This window comes from Bufo gargarizans, chromosome 11, assembly GCF_014858855.1.
Source record: "Bufo gargarizans isolate SCDJY-AF-19 chromosome 11, ASM1485885v1, whole genome shotgun sequence".
NCBI lineage: Eukaryota > Metazoa > Chordata > Amphibia > Anura > Bufonidae > Bufo > Bufo gargarizans.
Window position 1 is genome coordinate 80,369,356 of NC_058090.1, and position 16,195 is coordinate 80,385,550.

Below are 16,195 nucleotides of genomic sequence, written 5' to 3' on the forward strand. Positions count from 1 at the left end.
TGTCCATATTGCCTCCTTTGCTGGCTGGATTCATTTTTCCATCACATTTTACACTGCTTGTTTCCATGGTTATGACCACCCAGCAATCAGCGGTGGCTGTGCTTGCCCACTATAAGAACAGTCATTGGCCTCTCTGGTGGCCAGGACCATGGGAGCTCACATTAGACTGGTGTTTTTCTATACTGTACAAGCACGGCCATCGCTGATGGATTGCAAGGTGGTCGTAATCATGGGAACGCGCCGCGTATAATGTGATGGAGGAATGAATCCAGCCAGCAATGGAGGCAATATGGACACTCACAATACATTAGTAAGTGCCTTGAATTAACTTCCTCTACATGATAGATGCCACTTACTGAAGTGACACAACCCCTTTAACCTTTTATCATATTTTGTTAAAGGGGTTATCCCATGACTAATGTAAAAAATGAAAATCAGACATCATATAGTCCATGACCATCTCTTTCTAAGCTAGAACCAGCCCTGTACCTCACATGGATCCAGAGATCTCCCCATTCATTGCTCTACTAGATTTATACCAAGCTGACAGCTCAAGAGGAGCGTCTTTTCTGCCTGCAGCTCCCACAGCTCAGGAGGCATGTGCGGACTTCTCAGTGAGCAGGACAAACAGCAGGTGGCGCTATACAGATATATTTTATTGAATAACTTAGTAGCTACGCTAATTTTTTTTTCCAACCAATTACAAAAAAAAAATCAGGCCCGGGTGCTGGTTTAAATTTTTATTTTTTGGGTGGGTGAACCCCTTTGAGGACATTTTACCATAAATCAAGTTCAATACAATAGCATGACGATGTAGTAAAACACTTCAACAAATATATCATATACACCATCAAAAGAATTCTGTTCATTCTCACAGCTGGCATGGATATGTTCTCTCTAATTATTGAGCTTCCATCATAATTTTAGATTTCTGTACTGTATTTATCAGAAGACATTTAACGTAGCAGGGCCATTCAGTCTATATCTCTGCTCACCAAAATGTAAGTTTGAAAAGTGCTCTGTACACTATACAGTAGGTTCCTAACATCACGGGTGATAAAACATGCTGCAAATTACTGAACTTGTGCAGTAAATGTAACAAAATAACTTCCGCTGACATCACTTCCTGCTCTGTGGCCATTGGCTGAAGCTGAAACTCCTAGACTTCCTGTTCTGTCCACCCTCTGTATACAGTGAGGCCAGCCTTCTTGGTAATAGGTTCTATCCTTATGATGGAGGCCCCAAGTGGACCTTCCAACACAGATGTGAACAAGTGCTTACCAGTATTATATGTCGAGTGCACACCAGTGTTTGTGTGTTAAATATCCTACTGTGACTATTTCACTAATAGAACATCTTCATCATAAGTGTACAAGTACAAACCTTCCCAAGAGTGTCCCAACTCGTCTTTGCTATCATGTGCTCCGAGTGTTTCTTTAGGGTTCAAAGGATGAGTCAAATCATTAAGATCCACATCGTCATATCCATGTTCTTCTCCTAGTTACAAAGTTACAGGAAGATGATATTATTCAAAGTGTTTGTGTTCCCCAAAATTATTTTAGCCTCTGTCCAAAAGTTCACATGCATGGAAAAGGTTGTGATACCAGACACAGCCCATGGAGGGAAGTGACATTGATTCTTGTGGGAAATCAAAGCTTTTTAAGCCATTAACCCCAGGTATTTTACGTTTCTTCCTCCCCGCCTTCTAAGATACACAACATTTTTAATTTTTCAGTTCAAATATTTTGGCAGGACAAGTTGTATTTTTTGTGGTACCATTTTTAATTTACCATATCTTGCATTGGAAAGCGGAAAAGTTTTTTTTGTCAGGTGAAATTGGTAAAAAATAAAATAAAACAACATTATTCCACCAAGACAATTTAGATTTTGTTATTATGACTAGATATGAACGAAATTTTAAAAAATTTGATTTGGACGCTTTGCCAAATTTTCCCATTTTTAATTTTTTTATTTGATCTGAATTAATTTGTGATGGAGCGAGTTATAAATCAGCTATTTCCTGGCTGCAGAGAGTCTTTATAGTGGTGTAGAACACTGTGCCTCGCAGTAACACGCATAGGGAGTCTACTGTGGGAGTGAAATTATACTGTGAGTCCGTATGACACGCAGATGACAGGCGTCGCTCTTAGAGTCACTGCACACTTCACTTATTTGGTCAGTTTCGGCCCCGTTAATGTCCAAATAACTCAAGTGTGAACTCAGCCTTAGGCCTCTTTCACACGACCGTTTTTTTTTCTGTTTAGGGGCCGTTTTTTGTGTTCCGTATACAATCCGTATACGGAACAATTCATTTTTAATGGTTCTGCAAAAAAAACTTTATGTACTCTGTATGCATTCCATTTCTGCATTTCCGTTTTTCCGTTCCGTTGAAAGATATAACATGTCCTATTATTACCCGAAAATCACGTTCCGTGGCTCCATTCAAGTCAATGGGACCGCAAAAAAACAGAACACATACGGAAGGGCATCCTATATCTTCTGTATCCGTTCCTTTTTTTTGCAGAACCATCTATTGAAAATGTTATGCCCAGCCCAATTTTTTCTATGTAATTACTGTATACTGTATATGCCAAACAAAAATGGAATGGAAAAACAGAACCGAAACGGAAACACAATGGAAACAATCAGTAGTATCAGGCCACAATTTCACCCCAATTGCAGAATCAAGGATTAACATTTATTTATGTATAAAATAACGTGAACACCCCAAAATCAGTAGTATTAGAACGCAATTTTACCCCAATTACAGATTCATGGTTTACTGGAATTATGTATAAAAGAATGCAAACAACCTAAAATCAGTAGTATTAGAACACTTTGTAATCCCAATTCGCGCAGCAAGGTGTAATAGAATAACTCCTCTATTATTATACACTCTTCTATTGGATCCTGCACTCTCCCTATAGTGTACAGTTGTGGCCAAAAATTTCGAGAATGACACAAATATTAGTTTTCGCAAAGTTTGCTGCTAAACTGCTTTTAGATCTTTGTTTCAGTTGTTTCTGTGATGTAGTGAAATATAATTACACGCACTTCATACGTTTCAAAGGCTTTTATCGACAATTACATGACATTTATGCAAAGAGTATTTGCAGTGTTGGCCCTTCTTTTTCAGGACCTCTGCAATTCGACTGGGCATGCTCTCAATCAACTTCTGGGCCAATTCCTGACTGATAGCAACCCATTCTTTCATAATCACTTCTTGGAGTTTGTCAGAATTAGTGGGTTTTTGTTTGTCCACCCGCCTCTTGAGGATTGACCACAAGTTCTCAATGGGATTAAGATCTGGGGAGTTTCCAGGCCATGGACCCAAAATATAAACGTTTTGGTCCCCGAGCCACTTAGTTATCACCTTTGCCTTATGGCACGGTGCTCCATCGTGCTGGAAAATGCATTGTTCTTCACCAAACTGTTGTTGGATTGTTGGAAGAAGTTGCTGTTGGAGGGTGTTTTGGTACCATTTTTTATTCATGGCTGTGTTTTTGGGCAAAATTGTGAGTGAGCCCACTCCCTTGGATGAGAAGCAACCCCACACATGAATGGTCTCAGGATGCTTTACTGTTGGCATGACACAGGACTGATGGTAGCGCTCACCTTTTCTTCTCCGGACAAGCCTTTTTCCTGATGCCCCAAACAATCGGAAAGAGGCTTCATCGGAGAATATGACTTTGCCCTAGTCCTCAGCAGTCCATTCAACATATTTTCTGCAGAAGATCAATCTGTCCCTAATGTTTTTTTTGGAGAGAAGTGGCTTCTTTGCTGTCCTTCTTGACACCAGGCCATCTTCCAAAAGTCTTCGCCTCACTGTGCGTGCAGATGCGCTCACATCTTCCTGCTGCCATTCCTGAGCAAGCTCTGCACTGGTGGCACTCCGATCCTGCAGCTGAATCCTCTTAAGGAGACTATCCTGGCGCTTTCTGGACTTTCTTGGACGCCCTGAAGCCTTCTTAACAAGAATTGAACCTCTTTCCTTGAAGTTCTTGATGATACTATAAATTGTTGATTGCGGTGCAATCTTAGTAGCCACAATATCCTTGCCTGTGAAGCCATTTTTATGCAACGCAATGATGGCTGCACGCGTTTCTTTGCAGGTCACCATGGTTAACAATGGAAGAACAATGATTTCAAGCATCACCCTCCTTTTAACAGGTCAAGTCTGCCATTTTAACCTAATCAGCCTGAGATAATGATCTCCAGCCTTGTGCTCGTCAACATTCTCACCTGAGTTAACAAGACGATTACTGAAATGATCTCAGCAGGTCCTTTAATGACAGCAATAAAATGCAGTGGAAAGGTTTTTTTGGGATGAAGTTAATTTTCATGGCAAAGAAGGACTATGCAATTCATCTGATCACTCTTAATAACATTCTGGAGTATATGCAAATTTATATTATAAAAACTTAAGCAGAAACTTTTCCAATTTCCAATATTTATGTGATTCTCAAAACTTTTGGCCACGACTATAGACAAAGTCTCCCTGCATTATCTCAGTGCTGTCCCTGAACTGCTGAAAACTAATATTTTTCTAATAAAGTCCTAATAACTTTCCCTAGCACCGGGCAAGAGACTGTGCGGGATTCAACTTAATCAACTTTGATTCGCTCAACGCTAATTATCATGTTCAATATGAACTAAAAGTTACACAACAACCTTGCTCTATGGGTCAGTTTGATTATGGCAATACCAAACTTGTGTAGTTTTTATGTTTTTACTACTTTAAAAAAATTAAAACCTTTGAAAAAACATTTACTTTACTTAACACTTCCCTTCCCTGCCCTATTTCCCTCGCTACTGTACTGAATTTGAAATGTAAAATGCCGGCTGCCATTTTGTGCGATTCCTCCAAAACGGCTAATTTGTATGCAAGTAGAATTTTGGGGAAATTCATAATGAATCTGTATCATTTAGAATCAATTTGCTCATCTCTAGTAAAAGCCTCTCAAAGATGTCTGCTCTTTATCAAGTGCGCTGAATTCTCCATCCGGTTTCAAAGACAGAGACAAATCAACCACTATCCACATCATCATATCCATGTTCTTCTCCTGGGTACAAAACCACAGTAAATGTTATTACAGTTTTTTCTCCAGTATAAAAAAAAAAGGTTTTCTTGTGCTTCCCTAAAAACCGTGCAGCATCTGTCCATGAATGGTGTTTGATATCGCTGTTTGGTCTTATTCATTTGAATGAGAAGGAGCCCGATACCAGACACAGCCCATGAAGTGATGTGAAGCTGTTTCTGTGGGGACAATTTTAGACATTACAAAGTTATTAAAAGGCCAGGTTCCCCTTTATGGGGTTTGGGGAGGGGACTACATGATATTTTTGAAATACAGTATATAGTAAATTGCACAGGCTTTGTACAAGATACCAGTTTATACCCCACTCAGTGCAGACAATGTGGTAGCGTTTAGTGGTTTGGTTGTTTAGAACTCATTTTTTCACTTGATACCATTGTATATGCCTATGGAATGGCCCAGGTCTAACTGGCCGTTTTAGGTGGGACATGTCTATTTGGTGCCCTGGATGCCAACTAACATTTTTGTAACTTCTCGTAGATGCTGTAATTAAATGTGTACTGTTAAAGATCAGCTCATTTCTTGCTTGTAGTATTAAAATACGTTTCCAGTATTCTAAGTTCCTCCTTGTAAGTGTAGACTACTATAGCGCCTTTAACATTTTAATCTATTTTATTGTGATGAATCATTGAAAATAAAGACAATTAAGCAATTTTATATCTTATAATAAAAATGTGTGTGTGTATGTGTATATATAGATATATATATATATATATATATATATATAATATTTTTTATTTTTTTTTCTTTCAACAGCTCCCATGCAGGTCTATGTCAATCTATAGTAACAGACTACAACTAATCCAGTATAGTCTGTTCCTGAAGTAAAATACGGATAGGTAATATGATGGCAGGATCCGACTACACAGGGTTTGATTGTGGTCTGTTACCATGGAAACATATGTCTGCATAAGAGCTGTTGAAACTAACTAAAAGGGCAATTTTTAGCAAGACCTGTAAAGTCGCTTCAGTTTTCATGTAGATGCACTGACACAATTAAAAGAAAATTGGTTCCAGTTAGAACTTACACTAAGTAGTACTAATCTTATTATATCCAGAATTTAACTTTTCTGCTTCTTATACAAATTATACAAATCCCAATATACTTTTAAATCCATTCAAAGGGAAAAGGGTAAGAAAATTAGGTTAAAGTGAATGAAATACAATGATACTGAATGATTTTGGTAACTCTTTACCATGTCTCTCAGTTACAGTTGTTGGGTTGTCCTTGTCGAGGTTCTCATAGGATAATCCAGTGTCATCATAACCATATTCTGAAGTATTTTCCTCCAGAGGGAAACCTAAAATAATACACCGGTGATAGTACTCACTTGTTTCATGAATATTACTCTATTGGTATAAGCCGATGTGATATTATTGGATTATCATGAAGATACAGTAGGCCATCAATATCAAAATCCTGGACAAACTGAAAACATAATTAAATATAACCTGATTGCTGGGGTTTTACGGCTGGGCCCCCACAGATCCTGATAATGGGGGTCTTATTCTCCCAATCTGATGGAATAGTAGGTCAAGCATATGCTGTGATGTTCCATTGGTATATGAGCCAGTGTCTAAGGTTCTCAAGAATTTTGGCTGTAAATGTATTGGTGTCAACTGACACTTGGGAGATGGGGAAATTGATGAACGTGAAATGTATAGAATACACGATTATTCCCACTTTTCAAAACACCTCTTCCTCATTATCAGAGGAAAGAGGTGAAGGCAAATCCCTCATTAAGCCCTTTTGGATTAAGGCTATCAAGACGGTAAATCCATTTTGTTTTTTCTTTCAAAAGAATAGTGTCGATATCACCTTTTCTGACTCCTAGGTTTTTTTTGAAAATTCCCCAGAATTTGAGCACCTTGTGATCTCCATTATGGCAGGCTCTTACATGTCTAGAGATGGAGGTGTCTGCCTTGGTATTAATACTACTGATGTGCTGGCAGATCTTTCTCCTAAACTCCTGTGACGTCTTTCCAACGTAAATCTTGGGACGAGCATTGGATGGCATACTGTATATTATGCCTTTGGTTTTACAATTTATATATTGTCTTATATGATATTCTTTTCCATCTACAGGGTTGGTAAAAGAGCGACACTTTCTCACAAGGGGGCAGAAAACAGTCGCCACACGGGTAAGTACCCACCAGCTTAGATGTTAGCCAGGTGGTTTGTCGTGGTGTGGAGCGGTAGAAACTGTGGACCAAAACATCCTTCAAGTTTCTCCCTCGGCGATGGGTGACACTGGGATTCTGCCTAATGACAGTCCTTAAATCATTGTCTGCCCACAGGACATGCCAATGTTTTTTCTAATTTCTGAACACTTGGTTGTTTTGTGCATCAAATGTACCAATACATCTGACCACATGTGGTCCAGATGGCTTGGGTACAGCATTAAGTAGTTCCGTCCGATTGGTCTTACTTGCCCTGGCAAATGCCTTGTGCAAAACCTTTTTAGGGTATTCCCTTGCTCGAAACCGATCATATAAAGTGTTACATTCATTAATAAAGCTGGCGTCCTCCGAACAGTTCCTGCGGGCTCTAATATACTGACCTACAGGTATCCCCTTTCTGAGTGGTCTCGGGTGATAACTACTCCACTGTAACAAGTTGTTCATCGCTGTGGGTTTCCGATGTATCTCGGATTGGATGTGGCCATCAGGGTCCAGCGACAGTTTGAGATCCAGAAACGTGATAGCGTTATCATGAATCTCAGAGGTAAATTTCATACCTATATAACATATATTGCAGTTGCCTGGCTGCCCGTGTGTGAGAGGTTGCAGGCTCAGTCACAGACAGCACTGTGTGCACACCATTCATACAGGGTGTGACAGAAAATACCTTGCAGATAAAAAAAAATTATATTTAATATTTTTCTGTGATATAATCACATTTGCAAGCCCGTGTGTGTCAGGCCCACAGACTGTATTGTGGCCACTGGCTAGGCCTCCACTCATACCGTTACAGGGTGTCATTCACTCAAATACCTTGCAGATAAAAAAATTCATTCAGGCAGCATTACACACATGGACGTACAGTGTGATGATGATGATGTTGTACCCGCTGCTGCTTCCTTTGCCGAGGTGTCAGATACAAGTGAAGTGGTTGATGATGACGATGTGTCCGTGGATGCCACGTGGGTGCCTGCTCGAAGAGCAGAAGAAGAGGGGTAAAGTTCAGAAGGGGAGACAGAGAGAAGGAGGAGACGAGTTGGAAGCAGGGGGAGGTCGTCGCAAGGAGCTAGCGGCACAGTCAGACAGCATGTATCGGCACCCGGGGTCAGCCAGACAGCACCCCAATCAACGCATGCTGTTTCCACCACCAGAATCCCGTCATTGCAAAGCTCAGCAGTGTGGCATTTTTTTCGTGTGTCTGCCTCTGACAACAGCGATGCCATTTGCAACCTGTGCCAAAAGAAACTGAGTCGAGGGAAATCCAACACCCACCTAGGTACAACTGCTTTGCGAAGGCACATGATCTCACATCACAAACGGCTATGGAATCAACACATGATGACGAGTAGAAGCAGCACACAAGCTCAAAGCCACCATCCTCCTACTGGTCCAGAATCTTCAGCCACGTCAACCACTGCTGTCCTCCTTGCCCCCTCTCAACCACCCGCCACTCCGCCTCTCACCTTCAGCAGTTCCATCTCATCTACCCACAGTCAGGTGTTTGTAAAGGAAATGTTTGAGCGTAAGAAGCCAATGTCACAGAGTCACCCCCTTGCCCGGCGTCTGACAGCTGGCTTGACGGAACTCTTAGCCCACCAGCTTTTACCATACCAGCTGGTGGAGTCTGAGGCCTTCAAAAGATTTGTCGCTATTGGGACACCACAGTGAAAGGTACCCAGGACAATTTTTTTTTTCAAAAAAGGCAATCCCAAACCTCTACTCAGTGATTTGAAAAGGAAGTCATAGCATCTCTGGCATATACAGTGTTGGGGCAAGGGTCCATCTGACCACTGATACCTGGTCTGCAAAGCACGGTCAGGGCAGGTATATCACCTACACTGCGCATTGGGTCAACCTGCTGACGGCTGCCAAGCATGGAATGCGTGGCTCTGCAGCGGAGTTGGTGACACCACCACGACTTGCAGGCAGGCCTACTGCCACCTCCTCTACTCCTCCTACTCCATCCTCTTCCATAACCTCCTCGGCTGAGTCCTCTTCTGCTGCGGTGTCTGGCTGCACATCAACTGAATCCCCCCAGCTCCCCAGGGGCTATTCCACATCCCGGATACGACAGTGTCACACTGTCTTGGGGTTGACTTGCCTGAAAGCAGAGAGCAACACCGGACCAGCACTCCTGTCCACCCTGAACGCACAGGTGGATCAGTGGTTGACCCCGCACCAACTGGAGATCGACAAAGTGGTGTGTGACAATGGAAGCAATTTGTTGGCGGCATTGAATTTGGGCAAGTTGTCACATGTGCTGTGCATGGCACATGTGTTGACTCTCATCGTACAATGCTTTGTGTCTAAGTACCCAGGCTTACAGGACATCATCAAGCAGGCCAGGAAGGTGTGTGGCCATTTCAGGCGTTCCTACACGGCCATGGCACACTTTTCAGACATTCAGCGCCGAAACAACGCCAGTGAGGCGCTTGATTTGCGACAGCCCGACACGTTGGAATTCAACACTCCTAATGTTCGACCGCCTGCTCCAACAAGAAAAAGCCGTCAACGAGTATTTGTATGACTGGGGTGCTAGGACAGCCTCTGCGGAACTGGGAATTTTTTTGCCACGTTACTGGACGCTCATGCGTCCTTTCGAGGAGGTGACAAACCTAGTCAGTCACACCGAAGGCACCATCAGCGACCTCATCCCATTTGTTTTCTTCCTGGAGCGTGCCCTGCAAAGAGTGCTGGATCAGGCTGTAGATGAGCATTAAGAGGAAGAGTTGTGGTCACCATCATCACCAGAAACAGCCTTTTTATCATCGCTTGCCGGATCTGCGGCAACGCTGGAAGAGGAGTATGAGGAAGAGGAGTCAGAGGAGGAATGTGGCTTTGAGGAGGACGAAGACCAACTACAGCAGGCATCCCAGGGTGCTCGTTGTTGTCTCCTATCTGGGACCTGTGGTGTTGTACGTGGCTGGGGGGGAAGAACAGACTGTCAATGACATCAGTGAGGACGAGGAACGGGAAATGAGTAGCTCGGCATCCAACCTTGTGCAAATGGGGTCTTTCATGCTGTCATGTCTGTTGAGGGACCCTCGTATAAAAAGGATGAAGTAGAACGACCTGTACTGGGTGGCCACGCTACTAGACCCCCGGTATAAGCAGAAAGTGGCGGAAATGTTACCAAATTACCGGAAGTCAGAAAGGATGCAGCAGTTCAAAACCAAACTAAAAAATATGCTTTACACAGCTTATAAGGGGGATGTCACAGCACAACGGGAATCTAACTGGGGAAGAGGTCAAAGTAATCCTCCTCCTACCACGACCACGGCGGCAAGGACAGGACGCTTTACAGATGTGTTGTTGATGGAGGACATGCAGAGCTTTTTCAGTCCTACACATCGCCACAGCCCTTCGGGATCCAGCCTTAGAGAACGACTCGACCGACAGGTAGCAGACTACCTCGCCTTAACTGCAGATATCGACACTCTGAGGAGCGATGAACCCCTTGACTACTGGGTGTGCAGGCTTGACCTGTGGCCTGAGCTATCCCAGTTTGCGATAGAACTTCTGGCCTGCCCCGCTTCAAGTGTCCTGTCAGAAAGGACTTTCAGTTCAGCAGGAGGCATTGTCACTGACAAAAGAAGTCGCCTCGGTCAAAAAAGTGTTGATTACCTCACCTTCATTAGGATGAATGAGGCATGGATCCCGAAGGGACTGACAGTGGGGGATACGTTTGACTAACAAAAGGCCTGATGACATGCCTTGGCCTCAAAATGGTCCCCACGCTGCTGTATTTAATGTCTGCATACCGGATGACTTTCGTGAATTCTCCGCCACCAACTAGGGTTCAAGCCGCAATGTTTGTCACCTTTCTGCCTGGAAAACATCAAGCGGCTGCAACAATACCTGATTTTTCAGGCATGTGTACATGCCTAATTTTTCTGGCCTCTGGTGCTGCACTATGGCTGCAAAAGCAAAACAAAATAAAAAAAAGGCACATACAAGTGTCAATTCCCCTTTGTGATTGGTACCTTGTTGTGGTAAAGGGGCTTGCGTATCACAATGAAGCGATTATCACCTCTATGAGTGTGTTGGCAATGTTGCCACACCCCAGATAAGGCCATTGCTTCATTATGATCAGACTAAAAGCGATTGGCTGGATAATTTTTCATAGAAAAAACATTATTTTTCATTTTTTAAGTTGTATGGCTTTTTAATACATAAAATAAAAAAATCATAATAAAGTCTCTTAATAGTTTATTAATAATGCAGACAATTAAAAAAATCCAATCAATTCCAATACAAAGCAAGTACAGAGCTCAGAACTAAATTATTTCAGGATGACGTTTATTCGACAATGATTAATCAATTCGACACACGTCCCCGGATAGGAATAGTACTAGTTAAGACACCACTCGTATAGGGTGTCACAGCACATTGCTCCGTGCTCGCGCAGTACCCCAACTTGGGAGTAAGAGGACCGACCAAGCTGCTTTTTCCATCTCCCAGTTCCTAAAATCTATTCAGTTTGGTGTATCAGAGTTTGGTCTGTCACTGAAGGCAGTCGAATGTACCCGGCCTAATTTTTTTTTTTCACAAAAGGCAATCCCTGATATGGGACGTAACAGGGATTACACTGATGAGAATAGTACTACAGAAAATACCACTCATATCGGGTGTGATAGTAAATTGCACGGCGCAGACACAGTGACCGTGGATTCAAACAAAGGGGAGGGAGCCAGCGTTTTTTTAACCATCTCCCCGTTCAAAAAATCTATTCAATTGGCCTTTCCGGGACCCTTGGTGTTGTACGTGGCTGGGTGGAGGAAGAAACCTTCAATGACATCAACGGGACATGGCTAGCTTGGTATCCAACCTTGTGCAAATGGGAAGTTTGCGGTTGGGCAAATGGACTGTTTGCGGTTGTTTGCGGTGCATTAAAAGGGGAGTTTGATCTGTCAATGTCTGTGAAGCGGGCGTAACCCTTACACTACCTGATCGATACAACATCATACCTGATGGTATAAACACACTGGATGTTTTAAACCACGTTGTTCAAAAAAAATTAGGATTGTTAGGTGATTTATGCCCTTTATGGATTAAAATCCAACTCTGCGTCAACTATGTAATTTTCCATGGGAGTTTTGCCATAGATCTCCCTCCGGCATGCCACAGTCTAGGTGTTAGTCCCCTGGAAACAACTTTTCCATCACTACTGTGGCTAGAAAGAGTCCCTGTAGGTTTTAAAATTCGCCTGCCTATTGAAGTCAGTGGCGGTTCGCCCGCTCGCGAACATTTGCAGAAATTCATGTTAGCCTTTCGCGAACGGAAAATTTTATGTTTACGACATCTTTACATAGGCGGTGCTGGGCTCCTTCACAGGAGGGCGTGGCTGGGCTCCAGGAAGGTTCGTACAGCCCCTTGGGCGCCTTACAAGGCTTATTTACATATCTCTAAAATCCTTTTTATTAACAAAATACAAGTACACAGCGCTATAGGACCAGTATATTGCAGACATGCTAGCGGCGATCTAGCCGTGCATGTCCGCATCTCTATAACCAAAAACGAGGTGACAGAATCCCTTTAAGTTCTCCTGCAAAAATGTCTGGAAAACTTGGGAATTCATTTTTCCTTCGATAATAGCAATCCGTCAAGGCCCTGACGTAGCAAAGCAGCCCCAAACCATGATGCCCCCACCACCATACTTCACAGTTGGGATGAGGTTTAGATGTTTGTGTGCTGTGCCTCTTTTTCTCCACACGTAGTGTTGTGTGTTTCTTCCAAACAACTCAACTTTGGTTTCATCTGTCCACAGAATATTTTGCCAGTACTGCTGTGGAACATCCAGGTGCTCTTGTGCAAACTGTAAACGTGCAGCAATGTTTTTTTTGGACAGCAGTGGCTTCCTCTGTGGTATCCTCCCATGAAATCCATTCTTGTTTAGTGTTTTACGTATTGTAGATTCGCTAACGGGGATGTTAGCATATGCCAGAGACTTTTTTAAGTCTTTAGCTGACATTCTAGGATTCTTCTTCACCTCATTGACCAGTCTGCTCTGTGCTCTTCCAGTCATCTTTACAGGACGGCCACTCCTAGGGAGAGTAGCAGCAGTGCTGAACTTTCTCCATTTATAGACCAGACAATTTGTCTTACCGTGGACTGATGAACAGCAAGGCTTTTGGAGATACTTTTTATAACCCTTTCCAGCTTTATGCAAGTCAACAATTCCTAATTGTAGGTCTTCTGAGAGCTCTTTTGTGCGAGGCATCATTCACATCAGGCAATGCTTCTTGTGAAAAGCAAACCCAGAACTGGTGTGTGTTTTTTATAGGGCAGGGCAGCTGTAACCAACACCTCCAATCTCATCTCATTGATTGGACTCCAGTTGACTGACACCTCATTCCAATTAGCTCTTGGAGATGTCATTAGTCTACGGGTTCACATACTTTTTCCACCTGCACTGTGAATGTTTACATGGTGTGTTCAATAAAAACATGGTAACATTTATCTCTGTGTGCTATTAGTTTAAGCAGACTGTGATTGTCTATTGTTGTGACTTAGATGAAGATCAGATCACATTTTATGACCAATTTGTGCAGAAATCCATATCATTCCAAAGGGTTCACATACTTTTTCTTGCAACTGTATATATATTGTAGGAAGGCGCAAGAGTCCGTCGTTGACGGAAGGTATGTGTAACCGAGATTCCAGGCCTCGGTGAGGTAAGAGACGTTAATTTTAAGTGTCATCGGCAGTTAGTGCTGACTTAAAGGTAGAGCACCATCACTCTATAGTATTCATCTAACAACTAGAGTGCGTTTTTGTGTTTCTTCTTTTGTGCTTTTATTATACTTGGTGTACCCTGTACCTCCTGGCTTACCGTCACGAGGGTCGTATACAGTGGGCACCTATTTCTATCTTGTTATTGTGATAGTCATCGTACGGTAGGCCACCCCGGCACCAGCTTTCACCTCCTGTCAGGGCTAGACAGGAGTTGAGGCAAGGCTCGAGGACAGGGAGTCCCCACCATCAGGGGACGTCCCTGGGCTGAGGTCTTAGACTAGGGTAGCAGTATAGGGACACCTTCCCCACCCTTGAGCTAGATATACCTAGCCCAGTGTGGTCCTACCTGGATAACTATATAGTTTAGTTTGTCATTTCCTTAATAAACATTAGTTATCTATTTTATAAGGGTTTTTGTTGCTGGACTTACTCTATTAATCATTACCCTCATTTATCTACTACTATAATACTTGCTGGACTTAGAGCACCACACACCCTAGTTGCCAGTGCCAGCAAGGACTTGTCAGTCGTAGCTAGTCAAATAGAAAATTACGGCTCACGGCTCTTCATTTGCAATTTAAGGCATTTTATTCATATTGCATCACATAGAATTCATGATCCTGTAAAATTTCTGAAGCGCAATTAATACTGGGTATTAGATTATGTGACTGGACGTTTCGGCCTTTCAAGGCCTTCCTCGGCGGTCTATTGTCTTTCTGTGGCTTCAATGCGGTCTCTGCGCTGGATCACAGTTAGTGCTGACTGACACTATTTGTTATTTAGTATGGATGTAGAGCCAATCCGGGCCGGCTCTTACTGGGAGCAGCCAAATTGCAGGGTGGGTGGCTTCTCCCCATGCTCCTGGTTGGGTTTTGGCTGGGATATAAAAACCCAGCCAGCAGTCTCAGCTGTGTGGATTATCCTCCATTTCACTGTGAAGCTGTGGAGACTCTGTGGTTTTGGGATCTGCATGTGGTGGGGTGTGCCATGCTAAAGAGCTGGGAACTGCATTGCTGTAAAATAGGCCCCCTAAAGCCTGCTGTGGATGGCTGATGAAAAACTGCTAACCAGGTGCACGTTTGCGTTCTGCGGACTTTCCATGGTGTGAACATACACCAATACTGCGAACTGTTATTTTGTTTTGCCTTTTGTGTGAATAAACACTGAACTATTTAGTTAAAAGACTTTGTGATTTCCTCTATACTGCGTCCGCTAAGCTGCCTACCAGAGCAAATCCCCACTATATATATATATATATATATATATATATATATATGTATATTAGTATAGAAGGTGTCTCTACACCATAGAAATCGCCACAAAACACAAATCTTATGGAACTTTGTCAACCTAAAATTGCTACATTTCTGACTGCCAGAATACCAAGAGGAGATTCAAATATAAATTGACCTTAAGGCAAAATAACAAAGCCTTCAATGGGTTAACCTTGTAGATACAGGAATATGGAAGACACTTTGATTAATGTGATGACCAAACTTACCTGGTAAATGTTCTCCATCATGTATGACATCTACATCATCATATGAAGGAATCCTGTCACTGTCATCTCCTAGAAATGAAAGGTTCAGCACAAGAATCAGACTGATAAGCAGAAGAGACAAGTGATGTCCTGTAGTCACAGAATATAGTTACTGTATGACTGCCATTATTCTGAGACTTTTCATTAGTATTTTATACAAGACTATAAATGAGCCACCACTGAGGAAGGATCTGGTGTGGACAGTCCTCGCTTTTAGAATTTACATGGTGGATCTCTACTGACAGTGTTTGTAATAATAGTTCTTATTCTAGAAAAGTAAAGCTTTACTATTAATAACCTATCCTTTGAATAGGACATTAATATCAGATCAGTAGGGGGTTGAACTCCCCCTACTGATCATCACCACCAGTGATGTTATTCAGGAGCTTCTGGAAACAAGCACTGGATCTATGTAGCTCTTTAGACTTAGTAATGGCCGGGCCCATTTACTCTGGAGCTGCTCCCATTCACTGGCATAGAAGCTCCTGAAAGACTGACCAGCTGGTTAATAAAGTTACAGAAAGTAACTTTTAGGGGTTGTCTCATGAAGATAACCCTTTTCTGAAATTTCAATATGACTTGATGATCATCTGGTTACCATAAGGTATATTTATTTCATGCTCTTTGTTCTACCTCACATTTG

At 42.5% G+C, this 16,195-nt stretch overlaps 1 long non-coding RNA gene across 1 annotated transcript; it reads right to left on the bottom strand.

The window, feature by feature from the left end:
- Positions 1–1,387: 1,387 nt before the first annotated feature.
- Positions 1,388–15,584, bottom strand: LOC122921828. Its single transcript, XR_006387066.1, has 3 exons — positions 15,514–15,584; positions 6,293–6,397; positions 1,388–1,497 (listed from the first exon to the last, which is right to left on the bottom strand). It is a non-coding gene; the product is annotated as an uncharacterized LOC122921828 (long non-coding RNA).
- Between the last annotated feature and the right edge of the window lie 611 nt (positions 15,585–16,195).